Source organism: Saimiri boliviensis, chromosome 2, assembly GCF_048565385.1.
Source record: "Saimiri boliviensis isolate mSaiBol1 chromosome 2, mSaiBol1.pri, whole genome shotgun sequence".
Taxonomy (NCBI): Eukaryota; Metazoa; Chordata; class Mammalia; order Primates; family Cebidae; genus Saimiri; species Saimiri boliviensis.
In genome coordinates this window covers 183,137,861-183,155,667 of record NC_133450.1, presented here as the reverse complement: position 1 = coordinate 183,155,667, position 17,807 = coordinate 183,137,861, and the positions used below count along the sequence as shown (strand labels likewise).

The 17,807-nt window shown below is 35.7% G+C and overlaps 1 long non-coding RNA gene across 1 annotated transcript in view; it reads left to right on the top strand.

The window, feature by feature from the left end:
* Window positions 1-1,472: 1,472 nt before the first annotated feature.
* The window catches only part of LOC104653151 (uncharacterized), a 33,216-nt gene continuing 16,881 nt past the window's right edge, over window positions 1,473-17,807 (top strand). The window contains exon 1 of the long non-coding RNA XR_746413.1: window positions 1,473-1,506. This is a non-coding gene — a long non-coding RNA (uncharacterized LOC104653151). The remainder of the gene's footprint in view (window positions 1,507-17,807) is intronic.

The window sequence follows — 17,807 nt, the reverse complement described above, 5'->3', positions numbered from 1 at the left end:
GCTATAAACATGCATGTGCAACTATCATTTTCGTATAATGACTTATTTTCTTCTGGGTAGATAGCCAATAGTGGGACTGCTGGATCAAATAGTAGATCTACTTTTAGTTTTTTTAAAAAAACTCCATACTGTTTTCCATAATGATTGTACTAGTTTACACTCCCACCAGCAGTGTAAATGTGTTCCTGTTTCACTACATCCACACCAACACTTGTTATTTTTTTATTATGGCCATTTATGCAGGAGTAAAATGGTATTGCATTGTGGTTTTGATTTGCATTTGCATGATCATTAGTGATGTTGAATATTTTTTCATATGATTTTTGGCCATTTGTATATCATCTTTTGATAATTGTCTATGCATGTCCTTTGCCCAATTTTTGATAGGATTGTTTGTATTTTTCTTGCTGATTTGAATTCCTTGCAAATCCTGGATATTAGTGTTTAGTCAGATGTATAGATTGTGAAGATTTTCTCCGAGTCTGTGGGTTGCCTATTTATTCTGCTGGTTGTTTATTTTGCTGTGCAGGAGCTTTGTAGTTTAATTAAGTGCCATCTTTTTTATCGTTGCTTTTGTTGCATTTTTGGGGGGTTCTTGGTCATGAGATCTTTTCCTAAGCAAGTGTCCAGAAGGGTTTTTGCAATGTTATTTTTTCCATTTTCAGGGTAGATACTGTATCTTGGAACTCACATCATCTCTTTTCTTTCTTGTATTTCTTATTTGGCTGCCCTCCTAATACAATTTTTATGTGCACAAATTTTCTGTCTCTGAACATTTTGATTGTGTTTTTATTTTCTTTTGCTTTTTGTTTTTGTTTTACACCCTGAGATTTTTACAGTTTTATTTTACAAATATTATAATGAATCTTTTCTTTTGAAATTTATATTTTATTTTATTTTTATTTATTTATTTATTGTTATTTTTTATTTTTTATTTTTTTTAAAAAGACAAATTAACTTTTATTTTTATTTATTTTTTTTTTTTCTTTTTTTTTTATTGCATTTTAGGTTTTGGGGTACATGTGATGAACATGCAAGATTGTTGCATAGGTACACACATGGCAGTGTGCTTTGCTGCCTTCTGTCCCCTCACCTGTATCTGTCATTTCTCCCCATGCTATCTCTTCCCACCTCCCCACCCCCCACCCCTCCCCCATTTCCCCCCAACAGACCCCAGTGTGTAGTGCTCCCCTCCCTGTGTCCATGTGTTCTCATTGTTCAACACCCGCCTATGAGCGAGAATATACGGTGTTTGATTTTCTGCTCTTGTGTCAGTTTGCTGAGAATGATGGTTTCCAGGTTCATCCATGTCCCTATAAAGGACGTGAACTCATCGTTTTTGATGGCTGCATAATATTCCATGGTGTATATTTTTTTGAGATGGAGTCTTGCTCTGTTGCCCAGGCTGGAGTGCCATGGTGCAATCTTGGTTCACTGTGGCCTCTGCCCCTCCCCTTGGGTTCCAGGGATTCTCCTCCCTCAGCCTCCTGGTAGCTGGGATTACAAGTGCACTCAACCACACCTGGCTAATTTTTGCATTTTTAGTAAAGACGGGGGTTTCACCATGTTGGCCAGCTGGTCTGGAACTCATGACCTTGGGTGATCTGCCTGCCTCAGCCTCCCAAAGTGCTGGGATTATAGGCGTGAGCCACCGTGCCTGGCCGGTATTTATATTTTAATATCTAAATGTATATTTCTCTATGGCTTCATTTTTGAGCAGATGATATATTTTCCTCCTAAATGCTTCAGGGAGTAGCAATTTAATTTTTTTTCATTTTTTACCCTAAATTGTTTCAGTGCTTTTTATTTTGTTTTTTTTTTCTTTCTTCCTTTGTTTTTTGTTTGTTTGTTTTTGTTTCAGAGTTTTCTTATCTGTTAACTGGTTACTACGTGTTTTTTAATAATTAAGAAAAATAAATAGACTGGGAGTTCCATGCACATAAGTAAGATTTTCTCTTCTCAGGTTAGCTTTAGGCCTAGAACACTTGTGCTGGGTGACTCTAAATACCCACATAAGGAGTATTTTTTCCCCCAAGTGTTACAAATCCCCATTTGCTGGATAGCTCAATTCACCTACCTTTGAGTCTATTCTAGAACAAAGGAAGGAACAGGGAAGATAGCAGAGTTAATTTATGTAGCCATTTCCACTTATTGCTTCCTTTGTCATTCTACCTGCCTCTCTTGCTCATTCTTTCCTTCAGTTGAACTTTCTGTTTTTAAATCCACAGTCTCTTTGAGATTCTGCTTGAGTAAATCAGCATGTTTTCTGGGTGGTAGCATTATTGAATTAAATTTAAATCTATTATGTCTTCAATTTTAAAAATTACTATCAGAAAATAGATGCATGCTGTTACATTCTACTCAGTTTGCATATACATATTGAGCATTTCTGCTAGAGTAAACTTTTAAACTAACACGTCTGTGTTCCATCAAATTCTATGGTACAAAGTAATTTTATTTAAATGAAAAATTTTCAACATCCTTATTCATAATTGATTATATGTTAAATTTGTTTTTGCTTTAGTTAACTAAAAAAACAAAACAAAACAAAAAAGCCTCATAGCAGCTATTTACTCCAAGGCAGGGGAAAATAATCTTCTACTTATTATAAAATCAAAATTAAATTTCTAAAACTTAGCTTTATTATTTCAGAAAATTATTTACTATACTAAATGTCAGATCCATTGTTGTGCTAAGTCCACACATCTCAGAATAAACATTTTTTTTTCTACCATGCTCTGCCTGTCTTTTCTATTTTTCCAGAAATGGCTTTGTAATGATAGTAAAGTGGAAAATATGTCTACTGATATTTATCTTAACTGAGTACCGTTGGCTAGCTAACAGAACATTGTCTTATTTGTAGATGTAGTGCACTATGGGAAGATCACTCTATTCAAGTATTGTATATGATACCATTTTAAAATACAGTATTTTTCTTATATGCTTGAATAAGAAATATCTGAATCATGGATGCTTATCTCTTGAGGCATATTCTAGAGAGTTTTTAATGAAATAGTTCTTTAATACAAAATTTGATTTGAGTCAGTATGGATTATTATATGACCTGTATGAAATGAAATTAAAGAAATTTTCTAGTTAACACCAAGTGAAATAAAGAGAAAATAATTATATGAAACGTATTAAGTGTTTAATATACATCTTTTATTTAAAATATGTTTTAAGTTCTAATCTCTGCTGGGACTCAAATTCACATTGTACATTTCCACATTTATTGTTTTTCCATAGCTGAGTAACAAATTACTACAAGCTTCATGGATAAAACACACATATTTATTACCTCACATTTCCACGGGTCAGGAGATTAACCAACTCTTGTGACCAATGTCTCAAAGGCTGTAATCAATATCTGAGGTGTGTAGGTCTTCCAAGCTCACCGATACCACTTAAAAATAAACCAGACATAGATAAAAATAAACTTTATTCAAAAAGACTATTGCAGAAGGCAGAACACTCCAAATTCTGAATCTAAAAATGTCTCAAAATCAAACAGAAAAAAGATTTTTCTTTCATACGGAAACGTCAGCAGGGCTGTTAGGAACTTTGTGTGGAAGAAGGGCAGGCAGTAGGCTGAGCTGACTGCTGCAACAGAAAATGTTTCTCCCAGCAATCTGTTTGTTCTTGGAGTAAGTTGTTAAGGGAGATGTTCTCTACTTTAGTGCTCTTTCAATATTGAGTAGTGACCCAAATTCCGAGGCCTGAGAGGAGGAAACAGGATTGAAAAAACTTTGATCAAGTCAGTGCAATGATTAAGTTATGGGTAATTGTCGGTTATGGTGAGATTTGGGATCAGCACATACCCCATCCTCTGTTGTTTATCACAAACAAAATTTGTCCTTAAAAATTATTAGGGATGGAATCAGACTTACTGTGAAGTGAAAGTTTGCAAAATGATCTTCAGAGTTGGGTTGGCTTTCATGTTCTTGTTAACTTTGAGAACTGGATATGCAATTTGTAAAGTGTGTTATTGTACAGACAGCTGCTGGAGGATCTTCATAATCAGGCATTAGATAAGAGACCTATAATAAATAGAAAAATAACAGAATAAAATAAAAGAAATAATTATTGACATTTGAATATGAGAAGAAAACCAAAATTTGAGATTTGAAGGGACATGGAGCCTGAAGTGTCCGTAGATGACAGAATGTGGATGACAGTGGTAATCTGACAAATTTTTCAGTTTGTTGTCTGAATATTTTTTGTGAAAGCATAAACATTAAATAGGTTTCAGGGAACATATGTGTGGTAGTCACTTCTGACCTCTGCATAAATGTCTCTTTGGAAAGCTAGATCATGTCCAATGTTAGATAATTGCAGAGGACCGCTTGCTAGAGTTCCTGTACTTCTCTGGCCGTGATGTTGATAGTTTCAGTGAGAATGCCTGTAGTTCTGCTTGTTTTCCAGAGAATAGCATGGAAATTATGGAAATTTCAAAGAACTTACTGAGTGGCCTTATACCAGCCATGAAAGTGGCTGCTATGGTAGATAGCCTTTTAAGTCTACTTTCAATCTCTTAGATTTTTTTTTTCTAAAGCTTCCTGAGAACTTGGTGGAAAAGGATAGCTAGGTCCTCCTTCTAGGACTAGGATTTTGCACCTAGTCTTATATTTGTAAAACATTTGGTAGACCTTTTATATTGTCTAGTGCTTGAAAAACTTAACCCAGAGGTAATAAAGTAGTTAAGGTCTGAAAAATGAGTCTTTTAAAGGTTCAATAAAACCTAGTTAGATTAGCCAGATCACAGGATCCAGTCCAACTAGCAAGCAGACAGAGAGGGATATGTTTGTCTTAAATAAAATATATCTCATTAGGGATTCCATAGACAAAATATTTATGTCTTCTTAAAATTCATATGTTAAAAGCTAATCCTCCATGTGATTGTATTTGGAGATGAAGTCTTTAGCAGCTGATTAGGTCATGAGAGTTGAGTGCACACAAATGATATTAGTGCCCCTCTAAATGATGCCCGAGAAAGCTCCTTTGTTCCTCTGCCACATGAGGACAGAAGATGGCCTTGACTATGAACCACGAGGAGGGCTCTCAGCCGACACTGAATCTGCTGGCAACTTGATATTGAACTTACCAGCCTCCAAAAGTGTGAAAAGGAATGTTTGCTGTTTAAAACACTGACTCCATGGTATTCAGTTGTACAAGCCCAAATGTACTAAGACAGGGCTATGCAGGGTTCCTGCGTATAACTGTCCCATAGATTGTTCTTTGGAGTTTATATGAGCTCGTTTGATATAGTCATTGTCCTATCAAGTTCAAAAAATAAGAGTTCCCAGTTTTTTGTTTCCATTTTATTTTTTTGTAAGACAATCCTAAGTGTGCCAGGTAAAGTTAAACTCATGATTACCTGAGTCTGTTAGATGCATATAATAAGGAATATGGCAAAGGATATGAACAAGCACTTTTCAAAAGAAGACATTTATGAGGCCAAAAAACATGAAAAAATGTTCATCATCACTGGTCATTGAGAAATACAAATCAAAACCACAGTGAGATACCACCACACACCAGTTAGAATGGCAATCATTAAAAATTCCAGAGATAACAGATGCTGCAGACATTGTGGAGAAATAGGAGCACTTTTACACTGTTGGTGGCAGTATAATTTAGTGCAACCATTGTGGAAGACAGTGTGGCAACTCCTCAAGGATCTAGAACTAGAAATACGATTTGATCCAGCAATCCCATTATTGGGTATATACCCAAAGGATTATAAATCGTTCTATTACAAAGACACATGTACACCTATGTTCATTGCAACGCAATTTACAATAGCAAAGACTTGTAACTAACCCAAATGCCCATCAATGATAAACTTGATAACAAAAACGTGGCACATATACACCATGAAATACTATGCAGCCATCAAAAAGGATGAGTTCATGTCCTTTGCAGACACATGGGAGAATCTGGAAACCATCGTTCTCAACAAACTGACAGAAGAACAGAAAACCAAACACGCATGTTCTCCCTCATAAGTGAGTGTTGAATAATGAGAACACATGGACACAGGGAGGGGGACATCACACACTGGGTCCTCTTGGAGGGTGGGGTGCTAGGGGAGGGATAGCAGGGTGTGGACAGATTGAGGAGGAATAACATTAGGAGAAATACCTAATGTAGGTGACAAGGGATGGAGGCAACAAAAAACCATGACATGTGTATACCTATGTAACAATCCTGCAATATCTGTGCATTTACCCCAGAACTTACATTATAATAAAAAATAAAAGACAAGGAATATGCATTCTTGACTCCTATAATAATGTAGATATTTGTGTTGGTGAGAAATCAGGTGCAATTGCAAATACATAGGCTCATGAAAAGAACCTTGTTTATGTTAAGGTAGAAACACAGGTTGGCCTTTTGAAAAGTATTAACGTTGAAGGGTATCCCTTTTGAAATCTAGAGAGGGAAGATAAAGCTGTCTGTGCTAACACGGTGGATGCCCTTAAATCAAGACTGTTTTAGGTATTTGAGGGAAGCTAGAGGCTTCCAGAGGACAAAAAGAGTGCATACCAGCAGTTAGAAATAGGACTGTAAGATTGTGCTATGAGTTGGTTGAGGAAGTATGATAGATTGAGAATCATTGGAATAATGGGGAGTCATTATAGGCAGAACAGCTTGGGTAAGGGGGAGAAGAAGGTAACACAAAGACTCCTTATGGAAGGCTGTGTTTAAACTAAGGAGAACTATACAGACAACAAAGTTGTCACTGAAAGTGATGAATAAGAAAAATACAGTAAAGAACAATTACAATTCTAAAAACAGGAAATAAGCAAGAGAATACTAGGGTATCTTGTTCTCACATCTAAATTGAAAATTACCTCCTCCTAATGATGTCTACTTGTTCTGAAGTTACTGGAAAAGATACTTATAACAGTATCTGATTCTGGGAGCTCCTGACAGTCAGTCTTAGATTTAGGTCTCCCATTTGGATGGAGTTCCATTTATACTAGCGTTGTACCTTTTTAGTTGAGAAGTATGAATGCAAAGTTAGCTCCCCTGATGTTTGGCAACCATGCTAGTAATAAGAAGACTGATGTAAATGTCCTTCCTGCAGAGTTTAAGATTTGCTTTCTAGTGATGCTCTCTTCAGAATACTAAATCTTCATTTCTTGATTGTAGAGTGGATTGGATGGGAGATGGGAGGAAAACCAGCCCAACCTGCTGAGACTAATGATGGGCATAATTAATATGTCTTTTGCAGTATTTTAGAATGTCTGGGTTAACTAGTTGAGAATCTTTGAGAGTTCAGGCAGTATAGGGAATTCTCATGGGCTTTCCAGTTGTCCCGTTATTACTTCATGTGCAGACAGCTAAAATGACCCAGCAGGAATGGACTGAAGGGAAATCAGAGATAAGAGCAGTGGAAAAACGAATTCTTATGAAGTTTAGTCCTATTTAATTCTAATAGTTCATTAGGTCTTTCTATCACTCTAGATGACTGGGGATGAAGACAGTGCAATTTTGGAGATAAATGGATAATTCTTTAACGTACTACATTACTTTACTTTTGAAATGAGTCTCCTTGTCACTTGAAAGAGCCAGTGGAATTTCCCATGTGGAGAATATGTTTTCTAGCAAAGGCTTAGCAGTAGTATGACAATGACCTTTTTACAACGGGAAGCTTCAATTCAGTGAAATAACATGCAGAAAATACTTAAGCAAATATTGATATCCATGAGATTTAGGTAAATGGCTAAAATCTAATTACCAATTAAGAAAATGCCCTGCTAATTGATTTAGCTTCCTTTCTTGTGTTTACATCTTCACCAGGGTTATGGTTTCAACTGTTGGGGTACAAAGACAGCACTAGATAGAGAGTGAAATTTGCCTAGCAATGTTGGCAGAGGATTTTTTTGTAGTTTCTCTCTTCCATGGTGAGTGATGTTAACGCCAAAGACTAAATTCGGGGCAAGGGAGTCACATAGTCTGTTGAGTGTCTTCAAAGTCCAGCTAAATGGTTAAAATATATAATTTGTTTTAATTTACCATTTTGTTCATGGGCTTTAAACTGGAATATTTTAAATTCCTCAATTAGGGGTCAGATTGTAAATATAGTAGATTTAAAATCTTGACCAATTATACTGAGAACGGAATAGCTTTTTGAGATACCCACCTAAGTATATTGATCAATTAGTGAATTTCCTTTTATTTTAGGACTATTGACACCCATATGTCTTTCTACCTTGAGAATGGGTAGCTTTCTTGGTTATAACAGAATGTCTAATATGTAAGAACCCTGTTTTTCATTTTTGATCGATGTTCCTTGTATTAGTCTGGGTTCTTTAGAGGGACATGACTAATAAAATAGATGTATATATGAAAGAACGTTTTTAAAGGAATATTGGATCACACGATCACAAGGTGAAGTCCCACAATTGCATTTCTGGCTGGGCGTGGTGTCTCATGCCTGTAATCCCAGCACTTTGGGAGGCTGAGGCACATGGATCACAAGATCAAGAGATCGAGACCATTCTGGCAAATATGGTAAAACCCCTTGTCTACTAAAAATGCAAAATATTAGCTGGACGTGGTGGCACATGCCTGTAATCCCAGCTACTTGGGAGGCTGAGACAGGTGAATTGCTTGAACCCAGGAGGCAGAGGTTTTGGTAAGCTGAGAATGTGCAATTGCACTCCAGCCTGGGCAACAAGAGTGAACTCCTTCTCAAAAAAAAAAAAAAAAAAAAAAGTTACATTTCTATATGCTAACAGTGATATATCTGCAAAAATAATCATGAAAGCAGTCCCATTTACAAGTACAAAAAATTCACGTTAAAGAGATAGCTGCACTCTTACGTTTATTGCGGTACCATTCACAATAGCCAAAATATGAAATCAACCTAAGTGTCCATTAACAGGCAAATGCATAAAGAAAATATGGCATAGATGCACAATGGAATACTATTCAGCCATAAGAAATGTTGAAATCCTGTCATGATTTCAGGATGTCTGATACATAATTAAGCATTCTACCACTGTATTGTAGATGATGAATTGACCAATTATACTGAGAACGGAATAGCTTTTTGAGATACCCACCTAAGTATATTGATCAATTAGTGAATTTCCTTTTATTTTAGGACTATTGACACCCATATGTCTTTCTACCTTGAGAATGGGTAGCTTTATTTCATAGCTCATGAAATAAATTATTTAATATAGGAATTAGACCTGCACAACCAAGTGGGGAACTGTAGAAGTGAAGGTCTTTTAAAGGTGGAGTTGGAAGATTCAAGATACAAACAACCTATCAATCTGGGAAGACCTGCAAATTTTATTTATTCATTTATTTATTTTGCTTTAAGTTCTGGGGTACATGTGCAGATTGTGCAGATTTGTTACGGAGATATACGCTTGCCATGGTGGTGGCTTGCTGCAACCATAGCCCCATAACCTACATTAGGTATTTCTGCTAATGCCAGCCATCCCCAATACCCCCCACCACCTGCTATTCTTCCGCTAGCCCCTCACCTCCCAGGCCCCAGATTGTGATGTTGCCCTCCCTGTGTCCATGTATTCTCTTTGTTCAACACCCACTTATGAGTGAGAACATGCAGTGTTTGGTTTTCTATTCTTGCATTAGTTTGCTGAGAATGATGGTTTCCAGTTTCATCCATCTCCCTGCAAAGGAAATTAACTCATCCTTTTTTATGCTTGCAGAGTATTCCATGGTGTGTATGTGCCACATTTGCGTTCTCCAGTCTATCATTATGGGCATTTGGGTTGGATCCAAGTCTTTGCTGTTGTGAATAGTGCTGTAATAAACACACGTGTGCATGTGTCTTTATAATAGAATGATTTATAATCCTTTGGGTACATACCTAGCAATGGGATTGCTGGATCAAATGGTATTTCTATTTCTAGTTCCTTGAGGAATTGCCACACTATCTTCCACATTGGTTGAATTAATTTACACTCCCACCAACAGTGTAAAAGGATTCCTTATTTTCCACACCCTCTCCAGCATCTGTTGTCTCCTGATTTTTTAATGATTGCTGTTCTAACTGGTGTGAGGTGGTATCTCATTGCAGTTTTGATTCACATTTCTCTAATGACCAGTGATGAGGAGCTTTTTTCTTGTGTTTGTCGGCTGCATAAATGTCTTCTTTCAAAAGGGTCTGTTCATATACTTTGCTCACTTTTTAATGGGGTTGTTTGCTTTTTTCTCGTACATTTGTTTTAGGTCTCTGTAGATTCTGGATATTAGCCATTTGTCAGATGGGTAGATGGTAAAATATTTTCCCCATTCTGTTGGTTGCTAGTTCACTCTATTGATAGTTTCTTTTGCTGTGCAGAAGCTGTTAAGTTTAATTAGATCCCATTTACCTATTTTGTCTTTTGCTGCCATTGCTTTTGGTGTTTTAGTCATGAAGTCCTTACCCATGCCTATGTCTTGAATGGTATTGCCTAGGTTTTCTTCTAAAGTTTTTATGGTGTTAGGCCTCCTGTTTAAATCTTTAATCCCTCCACAGTTATTTTTTGTATAAAGTATAAGGAATGGATCCAGTTTCAGCTTTCTGCATATGGCTAGCCGGTTTTCCCAACACCACTTATGAAATAGAGGATCCTTTCCCTGTCGCTTGTTTTTGTCTGATTTGCCCAAGATCAGATGGTTGTAATTGTGTTATGTTCTGTCTGAAGCCTCTGTTCTGTTCCATTGGTCCATATCTCTATTTTAGTACCAATACTATGCTGTTTTGATTACAGTAGCCTTGTAATATAGTTTGAAGTCAGGCAGCATGATGCCTCTAGCTTTGTTTTCTTTACTTAGGATTCTCTTGGCTATCCAGGTTGTTTTTTTGGTTCCATATGAAATTTAAAGTGTTTTTTTTTTTCCAATTCTACTAAGAAAGTGATTGGTAGCTTAATGGGTATACCATTGAATCAATAAATTACTTTGGGCAGCAGGGCCATTTTCATGATATTGATTCTTCCTAATCATGAGCATGGAATTTTTTTCATCTGTTTATGTCCTCTCTTATTTCCTTGAGCTGAAGTTTGTAGTTCTCCTTGAAGAGGTCCTTCAGATCCCTTTCTAGTTGTATATCTAGGTATTTTATTCTCTCTGTAGCAATTATGAATGATAGTTCACTCATAATTTGTCTCTCTGTCAGTTATTGGTGTGTAGGAATGCTTGTAATTTTTGCACATTGATTTTGTATCCTGAGACTTTGCTAAATTTGCTTATCATAGTAAGGAGATTTGGGGCTGAGACAATGGGGTTTTCTAAATATGCAATCATGTCATCTGCAAACAGGGAGAATTGGACTTTCTCTCTTCCTATTCAAATACTCTTTTTTTCTTTTTCTTGTCTAATGGCCCTAGCCAGAAATTTAATACTGTGTTGAATAGAAGTGATGAGAGAGGGCATCTTTGTCTTGTGCCAATTTTCAAAGGAAATGCTTCTAGTTTTTGCCTATTCATTATCATATTGGCTTTGGGTTTGTCATAAATAGCTCTTATTATTTTGAGATACAATCCGTTGATACCTAGTTTATTAAGAGTTTTTAGCAAAAAGGGCTGTTGAATTTTGTCAAAGGTCTTCTCTTTGACAAAGAGATTATCATGTGGTTTTTGTCTTTGGTACTGTTTATGTGATGGATTACATTTATAGATTTGTGGATGTTGAACCAGCCTTGCATCCCTGGGATAAAGCCAACTTGATCATGATAGATAAGCTTTTTGATTTGCTATTGGATTTGGTTTGCTAGTATTTTATTGAAGATTTTTGCATTAATGTTCATCATGTATATTGACCTGAAATTTTCTTTTTTCATTGTGTCTCTCCCAGGTTTTGGTATTGGGATGATGCTGGTCTCATAAAATGAGTTAGGGAGGATTCCCACTCTTTGTATTCTTCGCAATTGTTTCTGAAGGAATGTTACCAGCTCCTTTTTGTACCTCAATAGAATTCCACTGGGAACCCATCTGGTTCTGGACTTTTTTTGGTTGGTAGGCTATTAACTACTGCCTTAATGTCAGATGTTGTTATTGGTCTATTCAGGATTTCAACTTCTTCCTGGTTTAATCTTGGGCAGGTGTAAGTGTCCAGAAATTTATCCATTTCTTCCTGATTTACTGGTTTATTTGCACTGAGGTATTTGTAGTAATCTCTTACAGTAGTTTCTATTTCTGTGGGGTCTGTGGTGATGTCTCCTTTATTATTTTTTATTGCATCTATTTGAATCTTCTATTTTTGTTTTTCATTAGTCTAGCTAGTGGTCCATCTATTTTTTTGATCTTCTCAAAATCCAGCTCCTGGGTTTATTGATTTTTGAGAGGCTTTTTGTGTCTCTATCTCCTTCACTTTTGCTTTGATCATAGTTATTTCTTGCCTTCTGCTGGCTTTTGAGTTTGTTTGATCTTGCTCCTTTAGTTCTTTTAATTGTGAAGTTAGGGTGTCAGTTTTATATCTTTCCTTGCTTCTCTGGTGGGCATTTAGTGCTATTGATTTCCCCCTAGACACTGCTTTAAATGTGTCCTAGAGAATCTGCTACATTGTGTCTTCATTCTCATTGATTTTGAAGAACATCTTTATTTCTGCCTTCATTTCATTATTTTTCCAGTAGTCATTCAGGAGCAGGTTGTTCAGTTTCCATGTAGTTGTGCGGTTTTGAGTGAGTTTCTTAACCCTGAGTTCTAATTTATTGCACTGTGGTCTGAGAGACTGTTTTTTATTATTTCCATTATTTGCATTTGCTGAGGAGTGTCTTACTTCCAATTATGTAGTCAATTTTAGAATAAGAGTGATGTGGTGCTGAGAAGAATGTATATTCTGTGGTTATGGGGTGGAGAGTTCTGTAGATGTCTATTATGTCCACTTCATCCATATCTGAGTTCGAGTCCTGAATATCCTTGTTTTCTGTCTCATTGATCTGTCTAGTATTGGCAGTGCAGTGTTAAAATCTTCCACTATTATTATGTCAGGGTCTGGGTCTCTTTGTAGGTCATTAATAACTTGCTTTATGTATCTGGGTGCTTCTGTATTTGTTGCCTGTTTGATTAGGATAGTTAGCTCCTTTTGTTGCTTTAATCCAGGCGTCCCCAAACTTTTTACACAGGGGGCCAGTTCACTGTCCCTCAGACCGTTGGAGGGCCGCCACATACTGTGCTCCTCTCACTGACCACCAATGAAAGAGGTGCCCCTTCCTGAAGTGCGGCGGGGGGCCAGATAAATGGCCTCAGGGGGCTGCACGTGGCCTGAGGGCCGTAGTTTGGGGACGCCTGCTTTAATCCTTTTACCATTTTGTAATGCCCCTCTTTGTGTCTTTGATCTTTGTGTCTTTGATCTTTGGTTGGTTTAAAATCCGTTTTATCAGAGACTAGGATTGCAAACCCTGCTTTTTTTCTCTTTCTCTCCATTTGTTTGGTAAATCTTCCTCCATCCCTTTATTTTTAGACTATGTGTGACCTTGCACATGACATAGGTTTCCTGAATATAGAACACCTATGGGTCTTCATGCTTTATCCAATTTGCCAGTCTGTGTCTTTTGACTGGTGCATTTAGCCTATTTACATTTAAGGTTAATATTGTTTTGTGTAAACTTGATCCTGCAATTTTGATACTAGCTGGTTGTTTTTCCCATTAGTAGATACAGTTTCTTCCTAGTGTCGATGATCTTTACAGTTTGGTATATTTTTGTGGTAGCTGGTGCAGGTTGTTCCTTTCCATGTTTATTGCTTCCTTCAAGAGCTCTTTTAGGGTAGGGGTGGTGATGACAAAGTCTCTCAGCAGTTGCTTGTTCATAATTATGAAGCTTAGTTTGTCTGGATATGAAATGCTGGGTTGAAAAAATCTTTTCTTTTAGAATGTTAAGTATTGGCCCCCACTCTCTTCTGGCTTGCAGGGTTTCTGCTGAGAGATCCACTGTGAGTCTGATGGCCTCCCCTTTGTGGGTAACCCAACCATTCTCTCTGGCTACCCTTAGCATTTTTTCCTTCATTTCAACCCCAGTGAATCTGACGATTATGTGCCTTTTCTATTTTGTTCTGCTGTTTTTAATCTACCTTATTGTGATGGGACATTCAATAATCAATGTCTTTTCTGGTTTGGGTACCAAGGTAACACTGACCTCACAGAATGAGTGAAGAACTGTTACTTTCTCCTGTATTTTACATTTTTTTTTTTTTTTGGAAGCCTGTTTTAAGAATTGCTGTTTCTAAGGTTTATTTTTAAAGTTCTGATATAATTTACCATTGAAGTTTTGTGGGCCTGCAGTTTAATTTGTAGAGAATATTTTTTAATTCAATATTTACACTTAGCATAGATCTACTCATATTTTCTATTTCTTCATCAATTTTTGTAGTTTGTTGCTTTCTAGGAATTTGTCCATTTCATCTTTTTTTTTTTTTTTTTTTTTTTTTTTTTAACTGCTGTAAGATCAACAATAGTGTATCTTCTTTTGTTTCTGATTTTAGGAATTTGAATATTCTATGTCTATTTCTTTTTCTTTTTTTTTTTTTTTTTTTTCAGTCTTGCTAAAGCTTTGTCAATTTTCTTGATATTACAAATAACTGAGTTTCGGTTTCCTCGATTTTCTCTGTTGTTTTCCTAGTCTCTAATTCCTAATTTCTACTTAATACTTATTGTTGCTTTCCTTTTGGCTTAATTTTTTGTAGACTTCTTATTTAAATTTAGACCTCTATGCACGGGTAATGTTTGAGCTAAATCTATGTGCTTGGTTTTGATTTTATGATGGCTCTTAATGTTCTCTCTCCCTAATCTCTCTTGTAAACTAGCTGGTCTAATTTAGCTTCCTGTTCTCACTGAATTAAGCGTCTTTTTTTTTTTTTTTTTTAACATTTGTTAAGCACACCCCTGGACTTTGAATTCTTTTCACTGGGTTCTACACAAAGTCATTTCTTTTATACACAGCACTGGATTTCTCTCTATTTTATAAACTACCAATCAGAGAAAAATCCCTAAGCCACTGCTCTGGAGTTATGGATATGACAGCTGTAGTCTGCTTCTTTCAGAGGGACACATCTGTTCCACAAGCAAGACACTGGTGAGGGTAGTAGACTAGGGTCATCTTGGATTGCTTCTTTCATTGTGGAACCTCTGCTCTGAGGGAACTGGGATGAGGGCAGTTGAGGACCTAGTATTCTTGACTCGCTGTGCTTCAGGGAGAGCTTCACTGTGAACATAAATAATAGGTGGGAGGTAGTAGTCCCAACCTCCTAGCTGTACTCATCTGAAACATAGATTTTGCACCACAGAGTGAGGACTTACAAAAATTGATTAATCTGCAGTTATCTTGCATGGTGGATATCATAGCCTGTGTCTGAAGGTGAGAAGGTTCTTATGCCTCAGGTTCTTGGCAACTTTTACCTGAAATGGAGCATCAGCACACTGGTTGCTCAGAGAAGGGGAATAAGAGCAGTTTGTAGCTCAAGCACAACAACTTATTGTTTTCAAGGATTTACTAGATTTTCTTGATAAACCTTTCTTCATTTGCGGTATATTTTCAGGAAAATTTGCAGAGACTTTGAAAAATAATTTTTACTAGTTTTATCTATTTCACTGGAATTTGAGTCCATGAAACTCCTAATTCGGGAAGCAGATGCTCTACCACCTAGTATTACAATTGCTTAATTTCTCATATGATTTTCAGGACAGATTATAAAGTTCTTTTTGGGACAACCAGTAGTTCACCTTTGAATGACAAAATTTCTCATATGAAAGCTCTACATTAACATCTATGAATAGAATTAATTCTAAGCATGTGCTAATTTCTTCCTTAGTTAATACTGTATAACAGTTTTGGCTTATTAGAGTATGAAGCTTTTTGTGAGTATTTGTAGGTAAAAAGTAAAAAAAAAATGTGTTACTTCAGCCATGTACACATAAGATTTACATAAGTGTAAGTATAGAACACTTCATTATAAGATGTTTACAGTTATTTGTTCTCTGTATGAGAGAAAAACTATTTGAGAAACTGAATTTTCTTCATGTTTTAAATTAACTTAGTTTTATGAATCAAAACAGGTATATCCCAAAATGAAATTGTTAGGACTTTTTTCTATCTTTTGAAAAGAGTTTCAGTTTTTCCTAGGTTTTGCTATTATATAACTTGTAAATCTAGTTTTTCAGCATAATTGTAAGCTTTTCTTTTTTCTGTCCCTTCATGGGTAATATGGTGAGAAGTTTTGAGTTTCTGGCTGAAAGCTAATGGATTTATTCTATTTTAAACCAAAATAGTCTCAGATTTCATAACCACAACATGGTAAAATTGTGTATTAATTTACACAAAAGTTATATCTCTGGAAAGTTGAAGGTTATTTATGATTACTGGGAATACAAAAAAAAGTTAGTATAAAATCATCAATGAACCTCAATGTTTGGCAGTGGTAAAATCAATAAATTGTGGTAGAATTGTACACTAGGATAGTATAAATAATAGGTATGAACAAAATATAGCTGTATGCAATAACATTGCTTGAATCCCATGTACATAAATTTGTGCACGAGATGAAAAGTAAAATAAATGCATATAGTATGGTTCAATTAAAAACATTTTCAAAACAAGGAAAACTAAACTGTGTGATCTGGAAAGACATTGATACATTATATAAAAATAAAGGAATGATTTTCAGATACCTGGAATGGTATTCACATCTATGTAGCAGGGAATTTATATAATATTCAAGAAAATTGAAGAGTTTCATTACAAAATTTTGTTGTGTTTTAGTATCTATATTTGCTTTATACAGTCTTAGTATTTAATTTTTATAATATATTCATTATTTGAAAATGTGTCAAAAATGTTTAAAAGAGGAAGTTTAGTCTAACCTTGGATCCATTTGCAAGAATTCCCTGTGAATTTCCATGGTTAATAACATTTGACACACCACCAGACATTTCTGAATGGGAACAATTCACATTGTGTGTCTGCTTGACACACTACCAGATATTTCTGGATGTGGCAGTTCACACTGTGTGTCTACTTGATTCCCTACTATGTTAAGTCTTCATTTCTTCTCCCCATGTTTATTTGCAAATACAATTTTGTTTTTGTAAGTACAATATGGTCTCCATGATTTTATGCACCAAAGTTATATCTGTCTTTGTTTTGTTTTCTTCGGAATGTATCTGTTTTATGAAATGGTGCCACAGTAGTAAAACATGCATACATGAGAGGCAGGCTTTTTGTTTTCTAATCATGCTTCCAGGTTGTTCTTGAGAGAATAAACCAACCTCTTACTTAAAAATCATTTTCAGAATATTCAATTTGCTCAAGAGGCATAACTTTTATTTCTCTCTCTCTCTCTCTCTCTCTCTCTCTCTCTCTCTGTGTGTGTGTGTGTGTGTGTGTGTGTGTGTGTGTGCGCGTCTATTTCATTCTTTACTGCTTTTATGGCATTCCATCACCTAGAGATACTTCCTTTTTGTGTGTGCGTATATGTATATTTTAAAATTTAAAATACAATGCCTTGAAAATTGCAGGGACCTATAACATACTGCTTGAATCTTTAGAGAAAAAATAAAATAAAAATGCACAGAGACATTCACAAAGTTCTCTTAGTCTTCCTCTCCAATAATTATTTACTTTCTAACATAGAGATAAAAAATTTATTTGTGGGCCACAATTGCTTAGAGCAGTTCTAAGTACAAATATATACTACATATATAATTTTAAAAGTTCTTGTAGCTACATTTAAAAATGTTAAAAGGAAACTGGTTCATTTAATTTTAATAGCATATATCACTTAACTTGATAAATTCAAATATCATTTTAACATATCAATATAAAAATCTTAGTGATTTTTTAT